Raw genomic sequence first — 27,327 nt, forward strand, 5'->3', positions numbered from 1 at the left:
GGTGCCAGGGCTACCAGGAAGGCTCTGGCCTTGCGGGGAGGACCCCAGCCTACTCCTCAGCCTCGCTACTTTCATCCTCAGGCTGCCTCAATGTCCCCCTGCAAGCCTGGCATCCTGTTCCTGTCCCCCAGGGGACCTGTTGCCACTTTGCCATGACTCCCGTGGGGGAGACATGCAGCCTGGGTGCACCCCAGGGACTCCACGGCCCCCTCAGGCTTCAGGCAGTGGCTACTGGGAAGACACTGGCCTCCAGCGGAGGACCCCAGCCTCCTACTCGGCCTCACCGCTTTTTACCCAGGGCAGCCTCAGCATCCTCCTGAAAGCCTGGTGTCCTGTCCCCATCCCCCAGGGAACTTCTTGCAGCTTTGGGGTGCCCCCCATGTGGGAGACACGCACCATGGGTGAAAGCCACAGACTCCACAACCCCCTTGGGCCCAGCGCAGGGGCTTCCAAAAGGCCCTGGCCTCTGGGGGATGACCCCAACCTCATCCTCCGCCTTGACAGCTTTTTTTCCCCAGACTGCCTCACGTTCCCCTGCAAGCCTGGCATCCTGTCCGCGTTCCCTGAAGCACTTCTTCCCTCTTCGGGGCAGACCCGATGGGGAAGATGTGCACCCTGGGTGAAAGCCAGGGACTCCACGACCCCCACGGGCTCAGCACTGGGGCTGTGGCGAAGGCACTGGCCTCTGGGGTAAGATCCCAGCCTTCTTGACCTCATCGCTTTTTTTTCCAGGGCTGCCTCACCATCCTCCTGCAACCCTGGGGGTCTGTCCCTGTTTCCCGGTGCATTTCTTGCCACTTTGGGGTGACCACCCTGGGGGAGACATTGCACCCTTAGTGCAAACCAGGGACTCCACAATTTCCCCAGTTCCAGTGCAGGGTCTGCCAGGAAAGTACTGGCCTTTGGGGAAGGACACCAGCCTCTTCCTTGGACTCGCCACTTTTTTCCTTGGGCTGCCTTCATGTCCCCCTGAAAGCCTGGGTCTTGTCCCTGTCCCAGGGGGACTTGCCACTTTCGGGTTCCCCCATGGGAACATCACACACCCGGTGTGCAAGCCAGGGATTCCAGGAACCCCACACCCCCACCCCCGACCCTGGCACCCAGGCTGCCAAGAGGGCACTGGCCTCTGGGAAACGACCCCACCCTCTTCCTTGGCCTCACTGCTTTTTCCATGGGCTGCCTCAATGTCCCCTTACAAGCCTGACATCTTCTTCCTGTTCCCCGGGGGACTTCTTGCCACTTTGTGGTTCCCCCTTAGAGGAGTTACGCAGCCTGGGTGCAAGCCAGGTATGCCACGACCCCCCCATCCCAGTCCTGCACAGGGTCTGCCAGTGATGCACTAGCCTCTGGGATAGGACTCCAGCATCCTCCTCGGCCTTGTCCCTTTTTTTCCCAGGATGCCCCAACGTCCCCCTCCAAGCCTGGTGACCTGTCCATGTCCCCTGGTGGACTACCTGTTGCTGTGGTGTGTCCCCTGCGGAAGAGACACGCAGGCTGGGTGCAAGACAGGGACTCCATGGCAACCATGGACCTGACCAGGGGCTGCCAAGAAGGCACTGAACTCCAGGGGAGGACTCCAGCCTCCTGCTCGGTCTGACCACTTTTTTCCCCTGCCTGCCTCAACGTCCCCCTGTAAGCCTGGTATCCTGTCCCCATCCCCCATGGGACTTCTTGCCACTTTAGGGTGCCACTTGTAGGGAAGACACACACCCTTTGTGCAAGCCAGGAACTCCACGACCCCCGTGTGCTCGGTGCATGGGCTGCTGGGAAGGCACTAGCCTGCAGGGAAGGAGCCCAGCCACGTCCTCGACCTCGTCCTTTTTTTACCCAGGCTTCTTCCACATCCCCCTGCAAGGCTGGCTTCATGTCCTTGTTCACCAAAGGAATTCTTCCTTCTTGGCCTGCCCCCCCCCACACACACCGCCTGTGGGAGAGACACACCCTGGGTGCAAGCCAGGGACTCCACTACCCTCCCAGTCTCTATGTAGTGGCTGCCAGGAAGGCACTGGCCTCCAAGGGACGAACCCAGCCTCTTCCTCGGCCTCATCGCTTTTTTCCCCAGGTTGCCTCAACGTCCTCCTGCAAGCATGGGGTCCTATCCCTGTCCCCCGGGGAACCGCTTGCTACTTTATGGTGCCCCCTGTTGGCAAGACACGCACTCTGGGTGTGAGCCAGGGACTGCGTGACCCCACAGGGCCCCTTAGCAGGGGCTGCCGAGAAGATACTTGCCTCCAGGGAAGGACCAGAACCTCCTCCTCGGCCTCACTGCTTTTTCCTCTGGGCTGCCTTTATGTCTCTTTGCAAGCCTGGCATCCTGTCCCTCTCCCTCTGGGGACTTGTCGCTTTAGGGTGCCCTCCAGGGGGAGACATGCACCCTGGGTGGAAGCCAGGGTCTCCACGATTTCAGCAGGTCCAGAGCAGGTGCTGCTGCTAATTCACTGGCCTCCAAGGGAGGACCCAGCCTCCTCCTTGGCCTCACCACTTTTTTCCCTCCCCTTCCCCCAGGGTACTTCTTGCTGCTTTCTGGACCCCCATAAGAAAGACATACACCCTGGGTGCAAGCCAGGGACTCCACGATCCCCTTGGGCCCAGTGCAGGGGCTGCTGGGAAAGGACTGGCATCAGGGGGAGACCCCAGCCTTCTCCTTGGCCTCGCTGATTTTTTTCTTTGGACTGCTGCAACATTCCTCTGCAAGCCTGGCATCTTGTCCTTGTCCCCCAGGGCACTTCTTGCCACATTGGGGTTCACCCTGTGGTTGAGACACACACCGTGGGTGCAAGCCAGGGACTCCATGACCCACTCGGACCTGGCGCAGGGGCTGCCAGGAAGGCACTGTATTTTGGGAGAGGACCTGTTTCCTTTTTGGCCTAGTCACTTTGTTTCCTGGGTTGCCTCAATGTTCCACTGCAAGCCTGGCATCTGTCCCCCTCCCTCAAGAGACTTCTTGCTGAGTTGCGATGCACCCCTTGGGGAGACACACATTCTGGATGCAAGCCAAGGACTCCATGACCCCCTCGGGCTTGACACAGGGGCTGCCGGGAAGGCACTGGCGTCTGGGGGAGGATCCCGGCCTCTTCCTTGGCCTGTCTGCTTTTTTCCCTGGTCTGCCTCAATGTCCCCATTAGAGCCGGGCATCCTGTCCCCATCCTTTGGGGGACTTCTTGTCACTTTGGGGTGCCCTCTGTGAAGGAGACACATATGCTGGGTGTACCTCCAGGCCCCAAGCAGATGCTGCTGGAAAGACACTGGTCTCAGGGGAGGGACCCCAGCCTTCTCAGCCTCGCTGCTTGCTTCCTCAGGCTGCCTCAATGTCTCCCTGTAAGACTGTCATCCTGTTCCCGTATGTTGGAGGTCTTCTTGCCAATTTGGGGAGCCCTGTGGGGGACACACATACCCTGGCTAGAAGCCAGGGACACCACAACCCCACTGGGACTAGCTGCAGGGGGGGCTAGGAAGGGGAAGGCACTGGCTTCTGGGGAAGGACCCCAGCCTCCTCCTTGAAAGAAGCTATATATGAAACCATTTTGTGATATGTGCGTTTATCTCACAGACTTAAACTTTTCTTTTGATTCAGCAGGTTGGAACCACTCTTTTTGAAGAATCTGCTAAGAAACATTAGGGAGCCCATTGAGGCTTACAGTGAAAAACCAAGTATCCTTGGATAAAAACTAGAAAGAAGCTATATTTGAAACCACTTTGTGATGTGTGGATTCATCTCATAGAGTTAAATCTTTCTTTTTATTCACTAGGTAAGAAACATTATTTTTGTAGAATCTGCAAAGAGTCATTTGGGATCCCATTGAGACCTATAGTAAATAACTGAATATCCTTAGATAAATGCTAGAACAATGCTATCTGTGAAACCACTTTGTGATGTGTGGATTCATCTCAGAGAGTTAAACATTTCTTTTGATTCAGCAGGTTGGAAACACTTTTTTTTATAGAATCTGCAAAGGGACATTTTGAAGCCCTTTGCAGCCTATAATGAAGAACTGAATATGCCCATATAAAAACTAGAAAGAAACTATCTGTGAAATTGCTTTGTGATGTGTGGATTCCTCTCAGAGAGCTAAACCTTTCTTTTGATTCACCAGGTTGGAAACACTCTTATTGTAGAATCTGCAGAGGGATATTTAGAAGCCCATTTAGGCCATTAGTGAAAAACAGAGTAGATAAAACTAGAAAGAAGCTATCTGTGAGACCGCTTTGTGATGTGCAAATTCAACTCCCAGACTTAAAACTTTCTTTCAATTCAGCAGGTTGGAAACACTCTTTTTATCAAAACTGCAAAGGGACGTTTAAAAGCCCTGAGGTTTATACTGAAAAACCAAATGATCCTTGACAAAAACTAGAAAGAAGCTATTTGTGAAACTGCTTTATGATGCGTTGATTCATCACACAGAGAAAAACCTTTCTTTTGGTACAGCAAGTTGGAAATGCTCTTTTTGTAGAATCTGTGAGGGACATTTGGGAGAACATTGAAACCTATAGTGAAAAACAGAATATGTGCAAATGAAAACTAGAAAGGAGCTATCTGTGAAATTGCTTTGGGATGTGTGGATTCATCTCACAGAATTAAACCTTTGTTTTTATTCAGCAGGTTGTAAACACTCTTTTATAGAGTTTGTGAAGGGACATTATGAGAACATTGAGGCCTACAGTAAAAAATTGAATATCCCCAAATGAAAACTAGAAAGAAGCTATCCATGAAACTGCTTTGTGATGTGTGAATTCATTTCACAGTGTTAATCCTTTTGATTCAGCAGGTTGGAAACACTGTTTTTGTAGAAACTACAAAAGAACATTTGGAAGCACCTGGAGGCCTACAGTAAAAAACCGAGTATCCCCAGATAAAACTAGAAAGAAGTTATCTGGGAAACCTATTTGTGATGTGTGGATTCATCTCACGGTATTAAACCTTTCCTTTTGATACAGCAGCTTGGAAATACTCCTTTTGTAGAAACTGCAAAGGGACATTTGGGAGCTTATTGAGGCCTACAGTGAAAAACTGAATATCCCAAGATAAAAACTGGAAAGAAGGTATCTGTCAAAAAACTTTGCAATGTGTGGATTCATCTCACAGATATAAACTTTCTTTTGATTTAGCAGGCTTTAAGCACTCTTTTTTTAGAATCTGCAAAGGAATATTTGAAAGCTTATTAAGGCCTATAGTAAAAACACCTGAATATCCCAAGATTAAAATGGGAAATAATCTATCTGTAAAATGTCTTTGCAATGTGTGCATTCATCTCACAGAGTTAAACCTTTCTTTTGATTCAGCAGGTAGAAAACACTTTTCTTGTAGAATCTGTGAAGACACATTTGAGAGACCATTAGGGCCTATGGTGAAATACGAAATATCCCTAGACAAAAACTAGAAAGAAACTATCTGAGAAACAATTTCATGATGTGTGGATTAGCCTCACAGAGTTAAATCGTTCTTTTGATTAAGCAGGTTGGAAACACTCTTCTTGTAGAATATGAGAAGGGACTTTTGGAGTACATTGAGGCCTGTAGTGAAAAACCAAATATTCCCATATAAAAATGAGAAAGAAGCTACCTGTGAAACGTCTTTGCAATGTGTAGAGTCCTTTTGCAGAGTGAAATAGTTCTTTTGATTGGGGGGTTGCAAAGACTTGTAGAAACTGTAAAGGGACATTTGGGATCACATGGATGCCTATGTTAAAAAATGGAATTTTCCCAATAAAACTAGAAAGAAGCTATCAGTGTAACTGCTTTGTGATTTATGGATTCATCTCAGAGAGTTTAATCTTTCTTTTGATGACTTAGGGTGGAAACACTCTTTTTGTACAATCTGTTAAGGGACATGTGGGAGCCCATTGAGGCCTGTTCTGAAAAACCGAGTATCCATGGATAAAAATGAGAAAGAAGCTATCTGAGAAATCATTTTTGGATGTGTTGATTCATCTCACAGAGTTAAAACTTTCTTTTGATTGAGAAAGTTGTAAACACTCTTTTTGTAGAATCTGCTAAGGGGCATTTGGAAGACCATTGATGCCCATACAGAAAAACCGAATATACTAGAAAGAAGCTATCTGTGAAACCACTTTGTGAGGTGGTGAGGTGTGGACTCATCTCACAGAGTTAAACCTTTTCCTTCATTCAGCAGGATGGAAAGACTCTTTTTGTACAATCTGCAAAGGGACATTTGGGAACCCATTGAGGTGTACAGTAAAAAAATGAATATCGTGGATAAAAATTAGGAAGAAGCTATCTGTGAAACCACTTTGCAATGTGTGAATTCATGTCACAGAGTTAAACCTTCATTTTAATTCAGCAGATTGGAAACACTCTTTTTGTAGAATCTGCAAAAGGATATTTGGAAGCCCGTTGAGAGCTGTACTGTAAAAAAACAATATCCTCATATAAAAACAAGTAAGAAGCTCTCTGGAAAACCAGTTTGTGATGTGTGGATTCATCTCACAGGGTGAAACACTTCTTTGGATTCAGCAGGTTGGAAACACTCTTTTTGAAGAATTTGTGAAGGGACATTTGGGAACCCTTTGAGGCTTATAGTGAAAAACAGAATATCACCAGATAAAAACTACAAAGAAGCTGTCTGTGAAAGTGCTTTGTGATGTGTGGATTCATTTCACAGTGATAAATCTGTCTTCTGATTCAGCAGGTTGGAAACACTCTTTTTGTAGAAACCATGAAGAAACCTTTAGGAACCAATTGAGGCCTAGGGTGAAAAAAAAAATTCCCCAGCTAAAAATTAGAAAAGAGGTATATTTGAAACTGGTTTTTGATGTGTGCATTCATCTCACAGAGTTAAATTTTTCTTTTCATTGAGCAGGTTTCAAACAGTGTTTTTGTACAATCTGTGAAGGGACATTTAGGAGCCCATTGCGGCCTAGAGTGAACAACAGGATATTCCCAGATAAAAATTAGAAAGAAGCTATCTGTGAAACCCCTTTGCACTATGTACATCCATCTCAGAGACTTAAACCTTTTATATCATTTGGCATGTTGGAAACACTCTTCTTCTAGAATCTGAGAAGGGACTTTGGGAGTCCATTGATGCCAATAGAGAAAACCTGAATATCCCCAGAAAACAAACTAGAAACAACCTATCTGTGTAACTTAATTGCTATGCACAGATTCATTTCACATAGTAAAACCTTTCTTTGGATACAGTAGGTTGGAAACACTCTTTTTGTAGAAACTGCAAAGGGACATTCGGGCATCCATTGTGGCCTATCATGAAAAACTGAGTATCTGTGGATAAAAATGAGAAAGAAGCTATCTGAGAAACTGCTCTGTGATGTGTGTATTTATCTCACAGAGTTAAAACTTTCTTGTGATTGAGAAGGTTGTAAACACTCTTTTTGTAGAATCGACTAAGGGACATTTGGAAGGCCATTGATGCCAATACAGAAAAACCAAATATCCCCACATAGAAACTAGAAAGATGCTATTTCTGAAACCACTTTGTGAGTTGTGGATTTATCTCACAGAGTTAAACCTTTCGTTTCATTCAGGAGAATGGAAAGACTCTATTTGTAGAATCTGTGAAGGGATTTTTGGGAACACAATGAGGGCTATAGTAAAAAACTGAATATCCACAGATAAAAACTGGAAAGAATCTATCTCTGAAACTGCTTTGTGATATTTGGATTCATCTCACCAAGATAAACTTTGGTTTTGATTCCTCAGGTTGAAAACAATCTTTTTGTAGAATCTGTGAAAAGATTTTGGGCACCCATTGAAGCCTAAAAGGAAAAACAGAATATTTCCAGGGGAAAAAAAAAAAAAACTAGAAAGAAGCTATCTTTGGGGGCGGAGCAAGATGGCCGAATAGGAACAGCTCCAGTCTCCAACTCCCAGCGCGAGCGACACAGAAGACCGGTGATTTCTGCATTTTCAACTGAGGTACTGGGTTCATCTCACTGGGGAGTGCCGGATGATCAGTGCTGGTCAGCTGCTGCAGCCCGACCAGCGAGAGCTGAAGCAGGGCGAGGCATTGCCTCACCTGGGAAGTGCAAGGGGGAAGGGAATACCTTTTCCTAGCCAGGGGAACTGAGACACACAACACCTGGAAAATCGGGTAACTCCCACCCCAATACTGCGCTTTAAGCAAACAGGCACACCAGGAGATCATATCCCACACCTGGCTGGGGGGGTCCCACACCCACGGAGCCTCCCTCATTGCTAGCACAGCAGTCTGTGATCTACTGGCAAGGCAGCAGCGAGGCTGGGGGAGGGGCGCCCACCATTGCTGAGGCTTAAGTAGGTAAACAAAGCTGCTGGGAAGCTCGAACTGGGTGGAGCTCACAGAAGCTCAAGGAAACCTGCCTGTCTCTGTAGACTCCACCTCTGGGGACAGGGCAATAACAAATGCAGCCGAAACCTCTGCAGATGCAAACGACTCTGTCTGAAAGCTTTGAAGAGAGCAGTGGATCTCCCAACACGGAGGTTGAGATCTGAGAAGGGACAGACTCCCTGCTCAAGTGGGTCCCTGACCCCTGAGTAGCCTAACTGGGAGACATCCCCCACTAGGGGCAGTCTGACACCCCACACCTCACAGGGTGGAGTACACCCCTGAGAGGAAGCTTCCAAAGCAAGAATCAGACAGGTACACTCTCTGTTCAGAAATACTCTATCTTCTGCAGCCTCTGCTGCTGATACCCAGGCAAACAGGGTCTGGAGTGGACCTCAAGCAATCTCCAACAGACCTACAGCTGAGGGTCCTGACTGTTAGAAGGAAAACTATCAAACAGGAAGGACACCTACACCAAAACCCCATCAGTACATCACCATCATCAAAGACCAGAGGCAGATAAAACTACAAAGATGGGGAAAAAGCAGGGCAGAAAAGCTGGAAATTCCAAAAATAAGAGCGCATCTCCCCCGGCAAAGGAGCGCAGCTCATCGCCAGCAACGGATCAAAGCTGGACGGAGAATGACTTTGACGAGATGAGAGAAGAAGGCTTCAGTCCATCAAATTTCTCAGAGCTAAAGGAGGAATTACGTACCCAGCGCAAAGAAACTAAAAATCTTGAAAAAAAAGTGGAAGAATTGATGGCTAGAGTAATTAATGCAGAGAAGGTCATAAACGAAATGAAAGAGATGAAAACCATGACACGAGAAATACGTGACAAATGCACAAGCTTCAGTAACCGACTCGATCAACTGGAAGAAAGAGTATCTGTGATTGAGGATCAAATGAATGAAATGAAGCAAGAAGAGAAACCAAAAGAAAAAAGAAGAAGAAGAAATAAACAAAGCCTGCAAGAAGTATGGGATTATGTAAAAAGACCAAATCTACGTCTGATTGGTGTGCCTGAAAGTGAGGGGGAAAATGGAACCAAGTTGGAAAACACTCTTCAGGATATCATCCAGGAGAACTTCCCCAACCTAGTAGGGCAGGCCAACATTCAAATCCAGGAAATACAGAGAACGCCACAAAGATACTCCTCAAGAAGAGCAACTCCAAGACACATAATTGCCAGATTCACCAAAGTTGAAATGAAGGAAAAAATCTTAAGGGCAGCCAGAGAGAAAGTTCGGGTTACCCACAAAGGGAAGCCCATCAGACTAACAGCAGATCTCTCGGCAGAAACTCTGCAAGCCAGAAGAGAGTGGGGGCCAATATTCAACATTCTTAAAGAAAAGAATTTTAAACCCAGAATTTCATATCCAGCCAAACTAAGTTTCATAAGTGAAGGAGAAATAAAATTCTTTACAGATAAGCAAATGCTTAGAGATTTTCTCACCACTAGGCCTGCCTTACAAGAGACCCTGAAGGAAGCACTAAACATGGAAAGGAACAACCGGTACCAGCCATTGCAAAAACATGCCAAAATGTAAAGACCATCAAGGCTAGGAAGTAACTGCATCAACTAACGAGCAAAATCACCAGTTAATATCATAATGGCAGGATCAAGTTCACACATAACAATCTTAACCTTAAATGTAAATGGACTAAATGCTCCAATTAAAAGACACAGACTGACAAACTGGATAAAGAGTCAAGACCCATCAGTCTGCTGTATTCAGGAGACCCATCTCACACGCAGAGACATACATAGGCTCAAAATAAAGGGATGGAGGAAGATTTACCAAGCAAATGGAGAACAAAAAAAAGCGGGGGTTGCAATACTAGTCTCTGATAAAACAGACTTTAAACCATCAAAGATCAAAAGAGACAAAGAAGGCCATTACATAATGGTAAAGGGATCAATTCAACAAGAAGAGCTAACTATCCTAAATATATATGCACCCAATACAGGAGCACCCAGATTCATAAAGCAAGTCCTTAGAGACTTACAAAGAGACTTAGACTCCCATACAATAATAATGGGAGACTTCAACACCCCACTGTCACCATTAGACAGATCAACGAGACAGAAAGTTAACAAGGATATCCAGGAATTGAACTCAGCTCTGCAGCAAGCAGACCTAATAGACATCTATAGAACTCTCCACCCCAAATCAACAGAATATACATTCTTCTCAGCACCACATCGTACTTACTCCAAAATCGACCACGTAATTGGAAGTAAAGCACTCCTCAGCAAATGGACAAGAACAGAAATTATAACAAACTGTCTCTCAGAACACAGTGCAATCAAACTAGAACTCAGGACTAAGAAACTCAATCAAAACCGCTCAACTACATGGAAACGGAACAACCTGCTCCGGAATGAGTACTGGGTACATAACGAAATGAAGGCAGAAATAAAGATGTTCTTTGAAACCAATGAGAACAAAGATACAACATACCAGAATCTCTGGGACACATTTAAAGCAGTGTGTAGAGGGAAATTTATAGCACTAAATGCCCACAAGAGAAAGCAGGAAAGATCTAAAATTGACACTCTAACATCGCAATTAAAAGAACTAGAGAAGCAAGAGCAAACACATTCAAAAGCTAGCAGAAGGCAAGAAATAACTAAGATCAGAGCAGAACAGAAGGAGATAGAGACACAAAAAACCCTCCAAAAAATCAATGAATCCAGGAGTTGGTTTTTTGAAAAGATCATCAAAATTGACAGACCACTAGCAAGACTAATAAAGAAGAAAAGAGAGAAGAATCAAATCGACGCAATTAAAAATGATAAAGGGGATATCACCACCGACCCCACAGAAATACAAACTACCATCAGAGAATACTATAAACACCTCTATGCAAATAAACTGGAAAATCTAGAAGAAATGGATAATTTCCTGGACACTTACACTCTTCCAAGACTAAACCAGGAAGAAGTTGAATCCCTGAATAGACCAATAGCAGGCTCTGAAATTGAGGCAATAATTAATAGCCTACCAACCAAAAAAAGTCCAGGACCAGATGGATTCACAGCTGAATTCTACCAGAGGTACAAGGAGGAATTGGTACCATTCCTTCTGAAACTATTCCAATTAATAGAAAAAGAGGGAATCCTCCCTAACTCATTTTATGAGGCCAACATCATCCTGATACCAAAGCCTGGCAGAGACACACAAAAAAAGAGAATTTTAGACCAATATCCCTGATGAACATCGATGCAAAAATCCTCAATAAAATACTGGCAAACCGGGTTCAGCAACACATCAAAAAGCTTATCCACCATGATCAAGTGGGCTTCATCCCTGGGATGCAAGGCTGGTTCAACATTCGCAAATCAATAAACATAATCCAGCATATAAACAGAACCAAAGACAAGAACCACATGATTATCTCAATAGATGCAGAAAAGGCTTTTGACAAAATTCAACAGCCCTTCATGCTAAAAACGCTCAATAAATTCGGTATTGATGGAACGTACCTCAAAATAATAAGAGCTATTTATGACAGACTCACAGCCAATATCATACTGAATGGGCAAAAACTGGAAAAATTCCCTTTGAAAACTGGCACAAGACAGAGATGCCCTCTCTCACCACTCCTATTCAACATAGTGTTGGAAGTTCTGGCTAGGGCAATTAGGCAAGAGAAGGAAATCAAGGGTATTCAGTTAGGAAAAGAAGAAGTCAAACTGTCCCTGTTTGCAGATGACATGATTGTATATTTAGAAAACCCCATTGTCTCAGCCCAAAATCTCCTTAAGCTGATAAGCAACTTCAGCAAAGTCTCAGGATACAAAATTAATGTGCAAAAATCACAAGCATTCTTATACACCAGTAACAGACAAACAGAGAGCCAAATCATGAATGAACTTCCATTCACAATTGCTTCAAAGAGAATAAAATACCTAGGAATCCAACTTACAAGGGATGTAAAGGACCTCTTCAAGGAGAACTACAAACCACTGCTCAGTGAAATAAAAGAGGACACAAACAAATGGAAGAACATACCATGCTCATGGATAGGAAGAATCAATATCGTGAAAATGACCATACTGCCCAAGGTAATTTATAGATTCAATGCCATCCCCATCAAGCTACCAATGAGTTTCTTCACAGAATTGGAAAAAACTGCTTTAAAGTTCATATGGAACCAAAAAAGAGCCCGCATCTCCAAGACAATCCTAAGTCAAAAGAACAAAGCTGGAGGCATCACGCTACCTGACTTCAAACTATACTACAAGGCTACAGTAATCAAAACAGCATGGTACTGGTACCAAAACAGAGATATAGACCAATGGAACAGAACCGAGTCCTCAGAAATAATACCACACATCTACAGCCATCTGATCTTTGACAAACCTGAGAGAAACAAGAAATGGGGAAAGGATTACCTATTTAATAAATGGTGCTGGGAAAATTGGCTAGCCATAAGTAGAAAGCTGAAACTGGATCCTTTCCTTACTCCTATACGAAAATTAATTCAAGATGGATTAGAGACTTAAATGTTAGACCTAATACCATAAAAATCCTAGAGGAAAACCTAGGTAGTACCATTCAGGACATAGGCATGGGCAAAGCCTTCATGTCTAAAACACCAAAAGCAACGGCACCAAAAGCCAAAATTGACAAATGGGATCTCATTAAACTAAAGAGCTTCTGCACAGCAAAAGAAACTACCATCAGAGTGAAGAGGCAACCTACAGAATGGGAGAAAATTTTTGCAATCTACTCATCTGACAAAGGGCTAATATCCAGAACCTACAAAGAACTCAACCAAATTTACAAGAAAAAAACAAACAACCCCATCAAAAAGTGGGCAAAGGATATGGACAGACATTTCTCAAAAGAAGACATTCATACAGCCAACAGACACATGAAAAAATGCTCATCATCACTGGCCATCAGAGAAATGCAAATCAAAACCACAATGAGATACCATCTCACACCAGTTAGAATGGCGATCATTAAAAAGTCAGGAAACAACAGGTGCTGGAGAGGATGTGGAGAAATAGGAACACTTTTACACTGTTGGTGGGATTGTAAACTAGTTCAACCATTATGGAAAACAGTATGGCGATTCCTCAAGGATCTAGAACTAGATGTACCATATGACCCAGCCATCCCATTACTGGGTATATACCCAAAGGATTATACATTATGCTGCTATAAAGACACATGCACACGTATGTTTATTGCAGCACTATTCACAATAGCAAAGACTTGGAATCAACCCAAATGTCCATCAGTGACAGATTGGATTAAGAAAATGTGGCACATATACACCATGGAATACTATGCAGCCATCAAACAGGATGAGTTTGTGTCCTTTGTAGGGACATGGATGCAGCTGGAAACCATCATTCTTAGCAAACTATCACAAGAACAGAAAACCAAACACCGCATGTTCTCACTCATAGGTGGTAACTGAACAATGAGATCACTTGGACTCAGGAAGGGGAACATCACACACCGGGGCCTATCATGGGGATGGGGGAGGGGGGAGGGATTGCATTGGGAGTTATACCTGATATAAATGACGGGTTGATGGGTGCAGCACACCAACATGGCACAAGTATATATATGTAACAAACCTGCACGTTATGCACATGTACCCTACAACTTAAAGTATAATAAATAAATAAATAAATATATAAATAAATAAATAAATAAAAGAAAGAAAACGAAATATCCTTGTAAAAAAATAAGAGTCCACTACGAAAATATATTTATGGAAATTTCAGGGTTTTTTTGCATATCAAAATCATAAATATTGTCAATTAATTATATAGTGATATTTGATATGTTCTTTTGTACTTGACCTAAGTGAGCTTATTTGTCAAATTACACCATACAAGCTAAGGTTTACTTACTTTCTGAGTATTTCCAAAATATTTGACAGTGATGAAAATCTCATAAAGGTTCAATAAATATAACTTGATTCCAGCTGCATCCAAGTCCCTACAAAGGACTCAAACTCATCCTTTTTTTATGGCTGCATAGTATTCCATGGTGTATATGTGCCACATTTTCTTAATCCAATCTGTCACTGATGGACATTTGGGTTGATTCCAAGTCTTTGCTATTGTGAATAGTGCTGCAATAAACATACGTGTGCATGTGTCTTTATAGCAGCATAATGTATAATCCTTTGGGTATATACCCAGTAATGGGATGGCTGGGTCATATGGTACATCTAGTTCTAGATCCTTGAGGAATCGCCATACTGTTTTCCATAATGGTTGAACTAGTTTACAATCTCACCAACAGTGTAAAAGTGTTCCTATTTCTCCACATCCTCTCCAGCACCTGTTGTTTCCTGACTTTTTAATGATCGCCATTCTAACTGGTGTGAGATGGTATCTCATTGTGGTTTTGATTTGCATTTCTCTGATGGCCAGTGATGATGAGCATTTTTTCATGTGTCTGTTGGCTGTATGAATGTCTTATTTTGAGAAATGTCTGTTCATATCCTTTGCCCACTTTTTGATGGGGTTGTCCATCATTCTTAGCAAACTATCACAAGAACAGAAAACCAAACACCGCATGTTCTCACTCATAGGTGGGAACTGAACAATGAGATCACTCGGACTCAGGAAGGGGAACATCACACACCGGGGCCTATCATGGGGAGGGGGGAGGGGGGACGGATTGCATTGGGAGTTATACCTGATGTAAATGACGAGTTGATGGGTGCAGCACAGCAACATGGCACAAGTATACATATGTAACAAACCTGCACGTTATGCACATGTACCCTACAACTTAAAGTATAATAATAATAAATAAATTAAAAAAAAATACAACTTGAACAGAAAAAAAAAAAAAAAGAAGCTATCTTTGAAACTGCTTTGTTATGTGTGGTTTCAATTAAGGAGTTATACCTTTCTTTTTGTTCTGCAGTTAGGAAAAACTCTTTGTGTGGAATCTGTGAAGGGACTTTCAGGAGCCAATTATGGCCTATGGTGAAAACCCGAATCTCCTCAGATAAATACCGGAAATAATCTAGCTGTGAAACTGATTTGTGATGTGTGGATTCCACTAACAGAGTTAAACCTTTCCTCTTGATTCAGCCGGTTAGAAACACTCTTTTGATAGAATCATCAAAGGGACAGTCATGAGCCCATTGAGGCCTATGGTGAAAAAGTGAATATCCACAGAGAAAAAGTAGAAAGAAGCTATCTGTGAAACTGCTTTGTGATGTGTGGATTCATCCTGAGTGTTAACTCTTCTTTGGATTCTGCAGGGAGGAAACACTCTTTTTGTAGAATCTGCAAAAAGATATTCCTGAGTCACTGAAGCCTGCGGTGAATATAGGAATATCTCCTTATAAAAATTGGAAAGAAGCTATCTGCGAAACTGCTTTTTGATGAATGAATTCATCTCAAAGAGTTAAACCTTCTTTTGAGTAAGCAGATTGGAAACTTGTAGAATCTGCTCAGGGACATTGAGGAGTCCAATGAGGCCTATGGTAAGAAACGGAACATCCCCAGATAAAAACTAGAAAGAAGCGATGTGTGAAACAGCTCTGTGATGTGCAGATTCTCCTATAGCGTTAAACTTTTGTTTTGATTCCACAGTTAGGGAAAACACTTTGTGTAGATCCTGTGTAGGGACATTCTGCAGCCCATTGAGGCCTATTGTGAACATCCAAATATCCCCAGGTAAAAACTAGAAAGAAGCAATCTGTGAAACTGCTTTGTGATGTGTGGATTCATCTTACCAACTTAAACCTTTCTTTTGATTCACCAGAATGGAAGCACTCCTCTTGTAGAATCTGTGAAAGGACATTCTGGAGCCCATTGAGGTATACGGTGAAAAAACAGAATATCCACAGATAAATCTAGAAAGAAGTTATCTGTGAAAATGTTTTGTGATATGTGAATTCAACTCACATAGTTAAACCATTTTTTTTGATTCTCCAGGTTTGAAACCTTCTTTCTGTAGAAACTGTGAAGAGACATATGGGAACCCATTAAGGACATTGGTTAAAGACTAAGTATCCCCAAATGTAAACAAGTAAGAAGCTGTCTGTGAAACTGCATTGTGATGTGTGGATTCATTTCACAGAGTTAAAACTTTGTTTTGTTTCCTAAGGATTAAAACACTCTTTTTGGACGATTTGCAAATAGACATTCGGGAGCTTATTGAGACTAAGGGTGAAAACTGAATATCCACAGATGAAAACTAGAAAGAAGCTATTTGTGAAACTGCTTTCAGATGTATGGATACATCCTACTGAGTTAAACGTTTCTTTTCGTTCAGCAGGTTTGAAATACTCTTCTAGTAGAATCTGGGAAGAAACATTCTGGAGCCCATTGAGTCTCATGGTGAAAAACCAAATATCCCCATATAAAACCGAAAAAGAAGCAATCTGTGAAGCTGCTTTGTTATGTTTGGATTCATCTACAGATTTAAACATTTTGTTTTGGTTTTGCAGGTGGGAAACACTCTTGTTTTAGAATTTGTGTAGGGACTTTTGGAAGCCCATTGATGCCTATGTTGAAATCCGAATAGCCCCATATAAAAACAAAAAAGAAGCTGTCTGTGAAACACCTTTGTGATATGTGGATTCATCTCACAGAGTTAAAGCTTTCTTTGGATTCACAGGTTGAAAATGCTTTTCTTGTAGACTCTGTGAAGAGACATTCGGGAGACCATTAAGGCCTATGATGAAATACCAAATATCCCTAGATAAAAACTAGAAAGAAACTATCTGAGAAACAATTTCGTGATGTGCTGATTTGTCTCACAGAGTTAAATCTTTCTTTTGATTAAGCAGGTTGGAAACATTCTTCTAGTAGAATATGAGAAGGGACATTTGGAGCACATTGAGGCCTGTAGTGAAAAATCAAATATTCCCATATTAAAAGGAGAAAGAAGTTACCTGTGAAATGTCTTTGCAATGTGTGGAGTCCTTTCCCAGAGTGAAATAGTTCTTTTGATTTGGGATGTTATAAGGACCCTTGTAGAAACTGCAAAGGGACATTTAGAATCACTTTCAGGCCTATGTTAAAAAATGGAATTTTCCCAATAAAACTAGAAAGAAGCTATCAGTGTAACTGCTTTGTGATTTATGGATTCATCTCAGAGAGGTTAATCTTTTTTTTTTTTTTTTTTGATTATTCAGGTTGGAAACACTCTTTTTGTACAATCTGTTAAGGGACATGTGGGAGCCCATTGAGGCCTGTTCTGAAAAACCAAGTATCCACGGATAAAAATGAGAAAGAAGCTATCTGAGAAACTGTTTTTGGATGTGTTGATTCATCTCACAGAGTTAAAACTTTCTTTTGATTGAGAAAGTTGTAAACACTCTTTTTGTAGGATCTGCTAAGGGGCATTTGGAAGACCATTGATGCCCATACAGAAAAACCGAATATACTAGAAAGAAGCTATCTGTGAAACCACTTTGTGAGGTGGTGAGGTGTGGACTCATCTCACAGAGTTAAACCTTTTCCTTCATTCAGCAGGATGGAAAGACTCTTTTTGTACAATCTGCAAAGGGACATTTGGGAACCCATTGAGGTGTACAGTAAAAAAACGAATATCCGTGGATAAAAATTAGGAAGAAGCTATCTGTGAAACCACTTTGCAATGTGTGAATTCATGTCACAGAGTTAAACCTTCATTTTAATTCAGCAGATTGGAAACACTCTTTTTGTAGAATCTGCAAAAGGATATTTGGAAGCCCATTGAGAGCTGTACTGTAAAAAAACAATATCCTCATATAAAAACAAGTAAGAAGCTCTCTGGAAAACCAGTTTGTGATGTGTGGATTCATCTCACAGGGTGAAACATTTCTTTGGATTCAGCCGGTCGGAAACACTCGTTTTGAAGAATTTGTGAAGGGACATTTGGGAACCCTTTGAGGCTTATAGTGAAAAACAGAATATCACCAGATAAAAACTACAAAGAAGCTGTCTGTGAAAGTGCTTTGTGATGTGTGGATTCATTTCACAGCGATAAATCTGTCTTCTGATTCAGCAGGTTGGAAACACTCTTTTTGTAGAAACCATGAAGAAACCTTTAGGAACCAAATGAGTCCAAGGGTGAAAAAAAATTTCCCCAGTTAAAAACTAGAAAAGAGGTATATTTGGAACTGGTTTTTGATGTGTGCATTCATCTCACAGAGTTAAATTTTTCTTTTGATTCAGCAGATTTCAAACAGTGTTTTTATACAATCTGTGAAGGGACATTTAGGAGCCCATTGAGGCCTAGAGTGAACAACAGAATATCCCCAGATAAATTTAGAAAGAAGCTATCTGTGAAACCCCTTTGCACTGTGTACCTCCGTCTCAGAGACTTAAGCCATTTATATCATTCGACATGTTGGAAACACTCTTCTAGGATCTGAGAAGGGACTTTGGGAGTCCATTGATGCCAATAGTGAGAAACTGAATATCCCCAGAAAACAAACTAGAAACAACTTACCTGTGAAACTTAATTGTTATGTGCAGATTCATTTCACATAGTTAAACCTTTCTTCAAATACACTAGGTTGGAAACACTCTTTTTGTAGAAACTGCAAAGGGATATTCGGGAAACCATTGTGGCCTATCATGCAAAACTGACTATCTGTGGATAAAAATGAGAAAGAAGCTATCTAAGAAACTGCTTTGTAATGTGTGGATTTAACTCACAGAGTTAAAACTTTTTTTTGATTGAGAAAATGATAAACACTCTTTTTGTAGAACCTGCTAAGGGACTTTTGGAAGGTCATTGATGCCAATACAGAAAAACCTTATATCCCCATTTGGAACTAGAAAGAAGCTATCTGTGAAACCACTTTGTCAAGTGTGGATTTATCTCACAGAGTTAAATCTTTTCTTTCATTCAGGATACTGGAAAGTCTCTGTTTGTAGAATCTGTGAAGGGATTTTTGGGAACCCAGAGAGGCCTATAGTGAAACACTGAATATCCACAGATAAAAACTGGAAAGAATCTATCTCTGAAACTGCTTTGTGATGTTTGGATTCATCTCACCGAGATAAACTTTGGTTTTGATTCCTCAGGTTGAAACAATCTTTTTGTAGAATCTGTGAAAAGGTTTTGTGCACACATTGAAGCCTAAAAGGAAAAACAGAATATTTCCAGGAAACAAACAAACAAACAAAAAACAAACAAACAAAAAAACTAGAAAGAAGCTATCTTTGAAACTGCTTTGTTATGTGTGGTTTCAATTAAGGAGTTAGACCTTTCTTTTTGTTCTGCAGTTAGGAAAAACTCTTTGTGTGGAATCTGTGAAGGGACTTTCAGGAGCCAATTAAGGCCTATGGTGAAAACCCGAATCTCCTCAGATAAATACTGGAAATAATCTAGCTGTGAAACTGATTTGCGATGTGTGGATTCCACTAACAGAGTTAAACCTTTCTTCTGATTCAGCAGGTTGGAAACACTCTTTTGATCGAATCATCAAAGGGACATTCATGAGCCCATTGAGGCCTATGGTGAAAAAGTGAATATCCACAGAGAAAAAGTGGAAAGAAGCTATCTGTGAAACTGCTTTGTGATGTGTGGATTCATCCTGAGTGTTAACTCTTCTTTAGATTCTGCTAGTAGGATACACTCTTTTTGTAGAGTCTGCAAAAAGACATTCATGAGCCATTGAAGCCTGTGGTGAATATAGGAATATCTCCTTCTGAAAACTGGAAAGAAGCCATCTGTGAAACTGCTTTGTGATGTGTGAATTCATCTCACAGAGTTAAAGATATCTTTTGAGTAAGCAGATTGGAAACATGTAGAATGTGCTCAGGGTCATTCGGGAGTCCAATGAGGCCTATGGTAAAAAACGCAATATCCTCAGATAAAAACTAGAAAGAAGCATTGTGTGAAACAGCTCTGTGATGTGTAGATTCACCTATAGCGTTAAACCTCTGTTTTGATTTCACAGTTAGGAAAAACTCTCTGTTTAGAAACTTTGTAGGGACATTCTGCTGCCCATTGAGGCCTATTGTGAACATCCAAATATCCCCAGGTAAAAACTAGAAAGAAGAAATCTGTGAAAATCCGTTGTGATGTGAGGATTCATCTTACCAACTTAAATTTTTCTTTTGATTCAGCAGAATGGAAGCACTCCTTTTGTAGAATCTGTGAAAGGATATTATGGAGCCCACTGAGGTGTATGTCAAAAAACAGAATATCCACAGATAAATCTAGAAAAAAGTTATCTGTGAAAAAGTTTTGTGATATGTGGATTCAACTCACATAGTTAAACCATTTTTTTAATTCACCAGGTTTGAAACCTTCTTTCTGTAGAAACTGTGAAGAGACATATGGGAACCCATTAAGGAATGTGGTTAAAGGCCAAATATCCCCAAACGAAAACTAGAAAGAAGCTGTCTGTGAAACTGCATTGTGATGTGTGGATTCATTTCACAGAGTTAAAACTTTGTTTTGTTTCCTAAGGATTGAAACACACTTTTTGAAGGATTTGCAAATGGACATTCGGAGCTTATTGAGACTAAAGGTGAAAACTGAATATTCACAGATAAAAACGAGAAAGAAGCTATTTGTAAACTGCTTTGAGATGCATGGATTCACTTCACTGAGTTAAACGCTGTTTTCATTCAGCAGGTTTGAAAAACTCTACTAGTAGAATCTGGGAAGAAACATTTTGGAGCACATTGAGTCTCATTGTGTAAAACTGAATATCCCCATATAAAACCAAAAAAATAAGTAATCTGTGAATCTATGGTGAAAAAGAAGCAATCTATGGAGGAAATCTATGGTGAAAAAGAAGCAAACTGTGAATCTATGGTGAAAAAGGAAATATCGTCATATAAAAACTGGAAAGAAGCGATCTGAGAAACTGCATTGTGACATGAGAATGCAACTCACAGAGTTACACTTTTCTTTTCATTGATCAGTTTGCTAACACTGTTTTCTTGAAATCTGCAATGGGATATTTCTTAGTGCAATGAAGCTTACGGTGACAACAGAAATATCCTCGGATAAAAACTAGAAAGAAGATTTCTGAGAAACTGCTTTGTGATGTGTGAATTCATCTCACAGAGTTACACTTTCGTTTCATGGAGCAGTTTATTACCACTGTCTTTGGGGAATCTGAGAAGGGATACTTTGAATCGCATTGAGGCCTATCCTGATAAAGGAAATATCCTCAATTAAAAACGCACAAGAAGCTTTCTCAGAAACTTCTTTGTGATATGTGAATTCATCTCACAGAGTTACAACTTAGTCTTTATGAAGCAGTTTGCTTACACTACTTTCAGGGAATCTGCAAAGCGATATTTGGGAGCACATTGAGGGCTATGGTGACAAAGGAAATATCGTCAGAGAAAACTTGAAAGAAGTGTTCTGAGAAACTGCATTGTGACATGTGAATGCAACTCACAGAGTTACACTTTTTTTTTCATTGATCAGTTTGCTAACACTGTTTTCTTGAAATCTGCAAAGGGATATTTCTTAGTGCAATGAAACTAACTCTGACAAAGGAAATATCCACAGGTAAAAACCAGAAAGAAGCTTTCTGAGAAACTGCTTTGTGATGTGTGAATTCATCTCACAGAGTTACACTTTCATTTCATGGAGCTGTCTATTACCATTGTCTTTGGGGGAATCTGAGAAGGGATGCTTTAGATCACATTGAGGCCTATCATGATAAAGGAAATCTCAATTAAAAATGTGAAAGAAGCTTTCTGAGAAACTTCTTTGTGATATGTGGATTCATCTACAGAGTTACAACTTAGTCTTCATGAAACAGTTTGCTCACACTACTTTCAGGGAATCTGCTAAGCGATATTTGGGAGCGCATTGAGGGCTGTGGTGAAAAAGAAAATATTATCAGATAAAAACTGGAAAGAAGCTATGAGAAACTTCATTGTAACATGTGAATTCGACTCACTGAATTACACTTTTCTTTACATTTATCAGTTTGCTAACACTGTTTTCTTGAAATCTGCGATCACATATTTCTTAGTGCAATGAAACTAACCCTGACAAAGGAAATATCCTCAGGTAAAAACCAGAAAGAAGCTTTCTGAGAAACTGCTTTGTGATGTGTGAATTCATCTCACAGAGTTACACTTTCGTTTCATGGAACAGTCTATTACCACTGTCTGTGGGGAATCTGAGAAGGGATACTTTGGATCGCATTGAGGACTATCCTATTAAAGGAAATCTCTTCAATTAAAAACGTGAAAGAAGCTTTCTGAGAAACTTCTTTGTGAGATGTGGATTCATCTCACAGAGTTACAACTTATTCTTCATTAAGCAGTTTGCTCACACTTCTTTCGGGGAATCTGCAAAGCGATATTTAGGAGCACATTGAGGGCTATGGTGAAAAAGGAAATATTGTCAGATAAAAACTGAAAAGAGCGTTCTGAGAAACTACACTGAGACATGTGAATGCAACTCACAGAGTTACACTTTTCATTGATCAGTTTGCTAACACTGTTTTCTTGAGATCTGCAGTGGGATATTTCTTAGTGCAGTGAAGCTTACGGTGACAAAGGAAATATCCTCAGATAAAAGCTAGAAAGAAGCTTTCTGAGGAACTGCTGTGTGATGTGTGAATTCATCTCACAGAGTTGTATTTTCGTTTCATGGAGCAGTCTATTACCACTGTCTTTGGGGAATCTGAGAAGAGACACTTTGGATCGCATTGAGGCCTATCTTGATAAAGGAAATATCCACAACTAAAAATGTGAATGATGCTTCCTGAGAACCTTCTTTGTGATATGTGAATTTTTCTCACAGAGTTACAACTTAGTTTTCATGTAGCAGTTTGCTAAAAATACTTTCGGGAAATCTGCAAAGTGATATTTGGGAGCGCATTGGGGGCTACGGTGAAAAAGGAAATATCGTCGGATAAAAACTGGAAAGAAACATTCTGAGAAACTGCATTGTGACATGTGAATGCAAGTCACAGAGTTACATTTTTCTTTTCATTGATCAGGTTGCTAACACTGTTTTCTTCAAATCTGCAATGAGTTATTTCTTATTGCAATGAAGCTTACGATGACAAAGGAAATATCCTCAGATAAAAAGTAGAAAGCTTTCTGAGAAACTGCTTTGTGATGTGTGAATTCATCTCACAGAGTTACACTTTCTTTTCATGGAACAGTCTATTACCACTGTCTTTGGGGAATCTGAGAAGGGATACTTTAAATCACATTGAGGCCTATCCTGATAAAGGAAATATCCTCAATTAAAAACATACAAGAAGCTTTCTCAGAAACTTCTTTGTGATATGTGAATTCATCTCACAGAGTTACAACTTAGTCTTTATGACACAGTTTGATAACATTACTTTCGAGGAATCTGCAAAGCAATATTTGGGATCGCATTGAGGGCTATGGTGACAATGGAAATGTCGTCAGATAAAAACTGGAAAGAAGCGTTCTGAGAAACTGCATTATGACACGTGAATCCAACTCATAGAGTGACACTTTTCTTTTCATTGATCATTTGCTAACACTTTTTTCGTGAAATCTGCAGTGGGATATTTCTTAGTGCAATGAAGCTTACGGTGACAAGGAATTATCCTCAGGTAATAACTAGACAGAAGCTTTCTGAGAAACTGCTTTGTGATGTGTGAATTCATCTCACATAGTTACACTTTCATTTCTTGGAGCAGTCTATTACCACTGTCTTTGGGGAAAGTGAGAAGGGATACTTGGAATTGTATTGAGGTCTACCCTGACAAAGCAAATATCCTCAACTAAAAACATGAATGAAGCTTTCTGAGAAACTTCTTTGTGATATGTGAATTCATCTCACAGAGTTACAATTTACTGTTCTTGAAGCAGTTTGCTAACACTACTTCCCGGGAATCAGCAAAGCGATATTTGTGAGCGCATTGAGGGCTATGATGAAAGAGGAAATATCGTCAGATAAAAAGTGGAAAGAAGCGTTCTGAGAAATTGCATTGTGACATGTGAATGCAATTCATCAAGTTACACTTTTGTTTTCATTGATCAGTTTGCTAACACTGTTTTCCTGAGATCTGCAATGGGATATTTCTTAGGGAAATAAAGCTTACAGTGACAAAGGAAATATCCTCAGATAAAAACTAGAAAGAATCTTCCTGAGAAACTGCTTTGTGATGTGTGAATTCATCTCACAGAGTTACAGTTTCGTTTCATGGAACGGTCTATTACCACTGTTTTTGGGGAATCTGAGAAGGGATACTTTGGATCGCACTGAGGCCTATCATTATAAAGGAAAAATGCTCAATTCAAAACGTGAAAAAAGCTTTCTGAGAAACTTCTTTGTGATATACTGTTTCATCTCACAGAGCTACAACTTAGTCTTCATGAAGCAGATTGCTAACACCACATTCCGGGAATCTGCAAAGCAATATTTGGGAGCGCTTAGAGGGCTATGGTGAAAAAGGAAATATCAGATAGAAACTGGAAAGAAGCATTCTGAGAAACTGCATTGTGACATGTGAATGCAACTCACAGGGTTACACTTTTGTTTTCATTGATCAGTTTGCTAACACTGTTTCCTTGAAATCTGCAATGGGATATTTCTTAGTCCAATGAAGCTTACGGTGAGAAAGGAATATCCTCCGATAAAAAGTAGAAGGAAGCTTTCTGAGAAACTGCTTTGTGATGTGTGAATTCCTCTCACAGAGTTACACTTTCTTTTCATGGAACAGTCTATTACCACTGTCTTTGGGAAATCTGAGAAGGGATACTTTGGGTCTCATTGAGACCTATTCTGATAAAGGAAATATCCTCAATTAAAATCGTGAAAGAAGCTTTCTGAGAAACTTCTTTGTGATATGTGAATTCATCTCACAGATTTACAACTTAGTCTTCATGAGGCAGTTTGCTAACACTACTTTCGGGGAATCTGCAAAGCGATATTTGGGAGCGCATTGAGGGCTATGGTGAAAAAAAAATATCAGCAGATAAAAACTGGAAAGAAGCGTTCTGAGAAACTGCATTGTGCCATGTGAATGCAACTCACAGAGTTACACATTTCATTCATCAGTTTGCTAACGCTTTTTTTGTGAAATCTGCAATGGGATATTTCTTAGTGCAATGAAGCTTACCTTGACAAAGGAAATATCCTCAGATGAAAACTAGAAAGAAATTTTCTGAGAAACGGTTTTGTGATGTGTGAATTCATCTCACAGAGTTACACTTTCATTTCATGGAACAGTCTGTTACCACTGTCTTTGAGGAATCTGAGAAGGGATACTTTGGATTGCATTGAGGCCTATCCTGATAAAAGAAATATCCTCAATTGAAAACATGAAAGAAGCTTTCTGAGAAACTACTTTGTGATATGTGAATTCATCGCACAGAGTTACAACTTAGACTTCATGAAGCAGTTTGCTAACACTACTCTCGGGGAATCTGCATAGCGATATTAGGGAGCGAATTAAGGGCTATGGTGAAAAAGGAAATACCGTCAGATAAAAACTAGAAAGAAGTGTTCTGAGAAACTGCATTGTGACATGTGAATACAACTCACAGAGTTACACTTTTCTTTTCATTGACCAGTTTGCTAACACCCAGTTCTTGAAATCTGCAATGGGATATTACTTAGTGCAATGAAGCTTACTGTGACAAAGGAAATATCCTCTGATAAAAACTAGAAATAAGCTTTCTGAGAAACTGCTTTGTGATGTGTGAATTCATCTCATCGAGTTACACTTTCGTTTCATGGAGCAGTCTATTACCACTGTCTTTGGGGAATCTGAGAAGGGATACTTTGGGTCACATTGATGCTTATCTAGATGAAGGAAATATCCTCAATTAAAAACGTGAAAGAAGCTTTCTGAGAATCTTATTTGTGATATACGAATTCATCTCACAGAGTTACAACTGAGTCTTCATGAAGCAGTTTGCTAACCCTACTTTCGGGGAATCTGCAAAGCGATATTTGGGAGCGCATTGAGCGCTATGTTGAAAAAGGAAATATCGTCAGATAAAAACTGGAAAGAAGAGTTCTGAGAAACTGCATAGTGACATGTAAATGCAACTCACAGAGTTACACTTTTCTTTTCATTGATCAGTTTGCTAACACTGTTTTCTTGAAATCTGCAAAGGGATATTTCTTAGGGCAATGAAGCTTATGGTGACGAAGAAAATATCGCCAGAAAAAAACTGGAAAGAAGCTTTCTGAGAAACTGCTCTGTCATCTTTGAATTCATCTCACAGTGTTACACTTTCGTTTCATGGAGCAGTCCATTACCACTCTCTTTGGAGAATCTGAGAAGGGATACTTTGCATCACATTGAGGCCTATCCTGATAAAGGAAGTATCCTCATTTAAAAACGTGAAAGAAGTGTTCTGAGAAACTTCTTTGTGATATGTGAATTCATCTCACAGTGTTTCAACTCAGTCTTCATGAAACAGATGGCTAACACTACTTTCGGGTTAGCTGCAAAGTTATATTTGGGAGCACATTGCGGCCTACGGTGAAAAAGGAAATATCCTCAGATAATAACTAGAAAGAAGCTTTCCAAGAAATTGCTTTCCGATGTGTGAATTCATCACACAGTGATTCAATTTTCCCTCCTTGTAGCAGTTTGCTAATACTGTTTTCGTGGAATCTTCAAAGTGATATTTGGGATTGCTTTGAGACTTATGGTGAAAAAGTGTATATCCACAGATACAAACTGGAAAGAAGACTTCTGAGAAATTACCTTGTGATGTGTGAATGCAACTCACAGAGTTACACTTTTCTCTTCATTTGATCAGTTGTAACACAGTTTTCTTGAAATCTGCAATGGGATACTTCTCAGCCCAATGAAGCTTATGGTGACAAAGGAAATATCTTCAGGAAAAAACCAGAAAGAAGCTTTCCGAGAAACTGCTTTGTGATGTGTGAATTCATCTCACAGAGTTTCACTTTCATTTCATGGAGCAGTCTATTACCACTGTCTTTAGGGAATATGAGAAGGGACTCTTTGGATCGCATTGAGGCCTATCCTGATAAAGTAAATATCATCAATAAAAAACGTGAAAGAAGCTTTCTGAGAAACTTCTTTGTAATAAGTGGATTCATCTCACAGAGTTACAACTTAGTCTTCATGAGGCAGTTTCCTAACACTACTTTCGA

The sequence above is a fragment of the Macaca mulatta genome, chromosome 5, assembly GCF_049350105.2.
Source record: "Macaca mulatta isolate MMU2019108-1 chromosome 5, T2T-MMU8v2.0, whole genome shotgun sequence".
In the NCBI taxonomy this organism is placed as follows: Eukaryota; Metazoa; Chordata; class Mammalia; order Primates; family Cercopithecidae; genus Macaca; species Macaca mulatta.